Below are 7,331 nucleotides of genomic sequence, written 5' to 3'. Positions count from 1 at the left end.
GCTTATGGAAATCTGCATTTGCCAAATTGTTGCTGTGGTCATTTTGGTTTTGAAGTGTCTGCTGATTGTCACATACCTCTACCATGGAGGTGCTCATGGACATGGTGGTCCTCATGGACAGGGTGTGCTGATGGACATGGAGGTGCTCATGGACATGGTGTCCTCATGGACAGGGTTGTGCTGATGGACATGGAGGTGCTCATGGACATGGTGGTCCTCATGGACAGGTGTGCTGATGGACATGGAGGTGCTCATGGACATGGTGGTCCTCATGGACAGGGTTGTGCTGATGGACATGGAGGTGCTCATGGACATGGTGGTGCTGATGGACAGGGTGGTCCTCATGGACATGGTTTTGCTGATGGACATGGTGGTGCTGATGGACATGGTGGTCCTCATGGACATAGTGGTGCTTATGGACATGGTGGTGCTGATGGACATGGTGGTCCTCATGGACATAGTGGTGCTGATGGACATGGAGGTGCTCGTGGACATGTTGGTGCTGATGGACAGGGTGGTCCTCATGGACATGGTTTGCTGATGGACATGGTGTGCTGATGGACATGGTGGTCCTCATGGACTAGTGGGCTTATGGACATGGGTGCTGTGATGGATGGTGGTCCTCATTAGTGTGCTGATGGACATGGAGGTGCTCGTGGACATGTTGTGCTGATGGACATGGTGTCCTCATGGACTGGTTGTCCTCATGGACAAAGTGGGCTCATGACATGGTTTGATTTCCACTGAAATGCGTATCGCAATAATCAACAAAGGCTTATCTCATTTTGATATTAGCTATAGTCATAATTTTCGATTAACCCAATGAGCGCTGTCAGCAGATTTAACAACCTGACAGCTGGCCTGCTGTGGACGGTAGTCCGCCGTCCAAATGGTAAATAGAAAAGGTGATAAAACAGTTCCTGTGTTTGACATGACATTGTCTGACTTAACTTTTGAATTCAGCTTTACAAATTGAGACCTGTTCCTTAGAAAATGTAGAATAAAAGCAATAAAAACACCTGGAACCTTCATCATCAAAAGCTTATTGACGAGGATGTGTGGTTGTATTGATCGCTGAGCTAAAATCATAATCTAGATTTCTCACACACCGCCCCCCTGCATCCAGATTAGCATAGACCCCGGTCCCCTTTCCAGACAGTAGCATCCTCTGCCCCTCTCCTTTCTGATGATTAAATCAGCCGGGGTGGAGATCCTGCTCCACATGGGGCTTCAGACTATTCAACATGGTTGTCTCACATACCTTCATAGCTACGGAGGTTAGAGCCACTGGTCTCAGATCATTCATACACTCAACGGCTTTGTGTTGTTAGGTGCTGGTATAATGCAAGACTGTTTCCATGAATAATTAAAAAATACTTGTAAAATACTGCCTGTACTCAGGGTCTCAGCTTATACCTGCTCATCAACAGTGCCACCTAGTGGTATAACTCAGCAGACATATAAAGACAGAACACATCTAAATGGACAATATTTATGTAACAAGCTCCGCCATGGTGGTCAGGGATTCAACACTTATCAGGAGCTTAGATAAACTATATAAACTTTATATAATATATATAAAGAGCAGACTTGAGTCAGCAGCTTGTTCTTCTGTCATCTGCATAACAGGCAAAGGTAATAGTGTGCTTCCTAATAATATGTGTATTGCCGTTTTTTGTCATCATGTAACAGCATTTTAGTGTTGTTCATCGGTGTGGAGTCTGTTTAGATACTTCTTCTTGTACTACTTGGTAGATTAGAACAGAAAGTCTTTATTGTCATTATACACGTGCAGTAACACTGTGCAACGAAGTTAAAGCAACACCTTTACAGTGTCAACACGAAGGAATATACATATATATTAATAACACATTATATAAAACATAAATAGTGCAAAATAAGAAAAGGGGGAGGGGCTGCATAGTTCCTGAGACAACTATATACATTTGTAAAATAGTAAGAAGATAAATATGGTTTCTATACGAATTGTGAAAGTAATGTTACAGTTATGAAATTGCACAGTTTGTCGTTATATCAAAAGTATTAAATATTAACTATTACACCGATATGAATTTGCATAGAACTTATGCTATTTATGCATTAGTATTAGTATTAGCAAGGCTTCATATCATTTTGTAATTGAAAGTGTCAATAAACGTAGAAGTATGAAGTGGCGTAATAAGGGAATATCCGAGTAAAGTACCAGAATGTAGCTGCAGTTTGTTCATGTTTCCTTCTTCCTTTCACCACGTCGAGCAGCAACTCAAACACGTTATCAGGTTACAATATCGGAGATTACACAACACTTCATAAGTCAAATAAGTTTTATGGTTATTTTATGTACACTGGCTATAGTGTGGAGGGTGTGTCGGGGGGGGGGGGACTTGCAGGGATCTTGCAGGAAGCGGACCTTGTGATAAAACTATATAAAGAGCAGATTTTCTATCAGTGACCGTCTCCGTCCTCTCTGTCAACCAATCATCACCTCAAAAAGGTAATTACACTCCACTTTAAATATGAATCTATATTTTTAATATCTTTATTATATAACATTGGCATCTATATACTATTATATCTATATACTAAGCCTAGTATGGATGTGTTATTATTTAGTCTGCTATAGATAGAGAGTATAGAAAGAAGAAGAAAGAGAAGAAAAGAAACAAAACCAGTGTGTGTGTGTGTGTGTGTGTGTGTGTGTGTGTGTGTGTGTGTGTGTGTGTGTGTGTGTGTGTCTATGTTGTGTAATAAGTGAAGCAGAAGATTTTGTATTTCCTAAAGGATAAAGTAGAGAAAGGGGGTCGGACCTGAGAAGTTGTTCATGAACTTCTTCTTAATCCTTTCTGAACATGGGAAGTTCATGACCTTATTTATCTGTCATTTAATTATATATATGTGTGTATGCATGAATGTATGTATATATGTTTATTTTAAGGTTTTACATGTTCAAATAAACTACTACTACTACTACTACTACTACTACTACTACTACTACTACTACTACTACTATACTACACACTAATAAGTAGCTGGATCATATTTTATGAATGGCTCACTGATCCCATCATTCATTGTCTGCAGTGTGTTGACTTTGTTATATAAATATAACTATTTAATATCAAACTATATATATATATATATATATTTGGTATTAAATAGTTGTGTGTTGTGTTGACTTGTTTGAACGTCTTTCCAAGATGGCGTCAGGCTTTTCTGATTGCTGCGTTGCTCTGTTTGTCCATCGGACTGTCGGCTGCATCTGTAAGTAAACTATGCAACTATAATTTAAAACAACTCCATGTGTTGTTCATGCAGTGTAATGCAGTGGTTTCCCAGCCTGTAAGATTAGGAGACAGGGATTTAATAATGTTACTAGTTTTTAATGTAGGCTGAGTGCAAACTGGAAGCTGAAATATTAGATAAGTTTGTTCTATGAAGCACGTGGGCTGCATGTTTGTATCAAAGATGATGTATAAATAAAGTTAAGTAGAGTAGTCCTGTAATCAGATTACTTGTGTTTCACAGTGTTGTGGAGAAACTAACTCCTGCTGCCCAGGTCAGTCCAGGATCTCGGACTCGTTGCTCTGATTGTATTTGACTGGTTTTTTCCTACAGTGTTACGTTGGGGTTTGTATTTTTTGTTGTTGTGTGTGTGCGTCTCCTTCTTCTCAGAATCTTAAAGGACACCAATTTCTCTGTGAGTGAATAATGTATCGTAAATAATACATTTTCTTCCTTAAATACAGGGGCATAAGTATATTATGTATATATATAGTACATATATTATGCCCTGTATTTTAAGGAGAAACATTTATTTATGATACATTATTCATAAAAATAATGGTGTCCCTAAAGGTTGGATTTCTCTTTTTAATTAAGGCATTAAGATCCATTTCCAAAAGATTTATTTTTTTAATTCCTCTTTTTAGTCAACTTCAGCATGGACTCCTAAACTTATGCATACCACTTCATGCATGTATACCTACAAACGTAGGCCAAGTATGAGCCATATTGACACAAAAGAGTTTTCCGGCTTTTAAGGACACAGCAGACCTACAATGAAATTGTAATTGCACTGCTTTGAACATAGTAAGAACCTTCTTCATCACAAACCTGATGCAGTACTTGATCCACATGGATCCACTTGCTGTCCTCTGGCGGTTCCTCTCTGCCCCTGTATGTTTTCTTCCTCCTCACCCTCTTCTTCATCCTCCTCATCCTCACTTTCCTCTCATGCCCTCTCTCCTAACTCCCCCGACTCCTCTGGCTCTCCCTCCTCCTGCTCTTCAATCCCTAAATTTGTTCTCTCGCTGCTGTTTTTCTCACTTTATTTGTGATTAGAAGAAAAAACTATTATAACTATTGGAAGAAAAAACATACAAGCATGCATTACATTTATGAATTAGATTAGATTAGATTAGATTCAACTTTATTGTCATTAAACGGGTACAAGGCAACAAAATACAGTCTGGGTCTAACCAGAAGTCTAATAGCAGCAGGTGCAGGATATACACTGGTTCCATAAGTGCAGGACATGGATATGTACTGAATAAATATAGAAATAAATACCATTTTAAACAGAATTTTACACATACAATTGTCCTATGAATGTAATATAATATATAGATAACTAGTATTGTTTACAAGATTTACAGCTGGATATGTACTAAATATAAAATACAGGTGGATATTACTATAAAACCTGTCGATTACTTTACACAAATGTATTTGTAGCAATGCAACAACCCAAGACGGATGGAGTTACGTGTTAACATCACAACGTTGTGTAGACCTAGCACGGATTCTGACATTTGGATATCTGCATCTACATGAGTTTGCTTAGATACGATTAAGATATTTTGTAACTTGATCTCGTGCTCGGTGTGAGGAACAACAGGAACATGGTTACAGTAGGTGCAAGAACAACAAGTCACTTGCGAGATGAAATGGTCTCTCTCACCTTGGGTTCTTGCAACAGGAGAAATTGGAGCTTCTCTCTCCACCGAGCAGCACCACATGTGGGCGTGGCAGGGCACAATATTTGGGTGCGTCGCTCTAATTTACCCGTGTAGAATGTTGCGTCGCACATTAGTTCCTTGCTTTAAATCAAAAGAAATATTTTTTATGTGGTCATCATGGGAGGAGGCACACATATACACAACAAAAATACAAACTGCTACATAACAGAGTCTACCTTTGTCTCCTTTAGGTCCCTGTGCTCCTGGTTGGACTCAGTTCGGCTCTCGCTGTTTCAGATTCAACTTCCAGGAAAGAGTTGGATCGATGCCGAGGTGCAGCAGTACTATCCAGACTGTCCTGACCCTATTTAGATTTCTAGTGTCGGAGTAGTTATGACAGGAGATAAAAATGACTATGGCCACAACTTCTGGGACTGTTTTGGTGGGGATTTAAGTCTCTAAAAGTAGTAATACTCTGTTACAGTACAAGTCCTGCATTGTTCAAAGGTCTGTCAGTATTATAATGAGATGTCCTGAGATTGCATGTCTGTCATCTCGTGATTAGGTTTATATTTTTTTCTTAAATGATTTTAACCTGTTATATTGTCTCCATTAGAACTTCTGCAAGGCCGCCGGTGGACATCTGGCTTCAGTCCACTCAGAAAGAGAACATGTATTCCTCAAATCCTTCATTAAGCAAGTGAGCGGTGAATACAGACGGACCTGGATCGGAGGCTTTGACTCAGTGCAGGTGAGACTTTAATCATCACAGGAAGTGATGTCACTCGTCTCTGAGCTATTGAGAAAATAAAATTTGATGAAAGAAATTAACAGAAAGAGGAAAATGACTAAATGAAACAGAAAAAGGATCCTCTTCTGATTTTCCTTTGAACCGATCTTTCTCCTCAGGAGGGCGTGTGGATGTGGTCTGACGGATCCACATTAGACTTCAAACGCTGGAATAAGGGGGAGCCTAACAACCACGGTGGAAAGGAGCACTGTCTTGAGATGGTGCATGAGGGTAAAAAACAACAACATATGAAACATTTTGTCTTTTAAATAAACATGATGATCCAAAGATGATCTCTAAACCTATAGCAGGTGGTCATATGTTCCAGTCTGAAAGATAAAATGTTAAATCTCTCTCTACAGGAAGGGACTGGAACGATGCGCCGTGTACCACCAAATATGCTTTCCTGTGCTCCAAGAACCTCCCCCCCCCATCATGATCTCTCTACAGCTCATCTCTAATCTCCGCTCACACACTCACTTCTCACGTCATCCAACGGTTCTCATTTGGGTTTTAACATCAGAAACAATCAGTTATTGGACTTTTAATCTATAAATAACAAAATGAAATCCATAAAAGATCTTTTCCAGTGTAGTTGTCTGAGTATTGTCTGTCAGCGCTGTCTAAAGGTAACAACATCCACCTACCAGACAGGAGTGGTGACCATCTTCTCATCCAAAATGTCCAAATAGAAAAGATAAAAGTCCAAATGTTGTCAGAACGTTCTGTGATACCAGAGGAGTTTCTGGTGTGTTGGGTTCTTATTCATCTGTTTTCTTTCATTATATAATCGATAAGCATTAAAATAAAGACATGTTGTCACAAACAGTGTCTGGTCCTGACTTACTGACTCATGTTTTCTCTAAAAGGGCAAATAATTCTATATTTGTGAATAATATTCACATATAATGTATTGGACATTTGTTTATAGGCAGCCCAGAGCTCATTGTCCTAATGCAGGTCTAAATGAAGACTCTACCATATACTCAAAGTACCAAAAGTAGGCCTAAAGATACTCACTGTGGAGAATACTCCATGTCAGAGTTATGTTATTGTATTAAAGGATTACTTACCCCAGTGGTGTAGGCAGAAACTGGATATCGGGTGGTCAGTACAAAAGTGGGTGGGCCATCTTTTCCTATGAAAGAAATGACAAAAATTAGAAGTACAACATACAAACTGAAAAAACAGAAAGCATGTGACTTTCCAACACTGCAAAACGTTGTTTAAACAGCATGCTCAACCACCAAAGTTCAGACTAAAACTATGAAATGAATTTACTTAGCACGTCCACGATGTTACATAATCTAATAATCTGATAAAATATTCAATATTGTTGGAAGTGAGACTCTGTTGAAACAGAATAAAGACCGGCTTCAAACTGAATCAAGTGTAACGGTCTGAGTGACAGTGCTACTTAGATTACATGTTAGTCCATATGATATTTAAATGAGTTAATTTAATTTAATGTGTGAATTCATACGGTAATTAAAAACCTCAAAAATGTAGAATAAATAAGTTTAAAAAGGGACGTTTTATTTAAAATTGTGCTAATATGTTTTACATTTAAAATATTTGTTTAC

At 38.8% G+C, this 7,331-nt stretch overlaps 1 pseudogene; it reads left to right on the top strand.

Moving 5' to 3' along the window:
* Positions 1–349: 349 nt before the first annotated feature.
* LOC116679444 (galactose-specific lectin nattectin-like) lies at positions 350–6,554 on the top strand (annotated as a pseudogene).
* The last annotated feature ends 777 nt before the right edge of the window (positions 6,555–7,331 follow it).

The sequence above is a fragment of the Etheostoma spectabile genome, unplaced genomic scaffold, assembly GCF_008692095.1.
Source record: "Etheostoma spectabile isolate EspeVRDwgs_2016 unplaced genomic scaffold, UIUC_Espe_1.0 scaffold00013690, whole genome shotgun sequence".
Taxonomy (NCBI): domain Eukaryota; kingdom Metazoa; phylum Chordata; class Actinopteri; order Perciformes; family Percidae; genus Etheostoma; species Etheostoma spectabile.
This window is presented reverse-complemented; position numbering and strand designations above follow the sequence as displayed.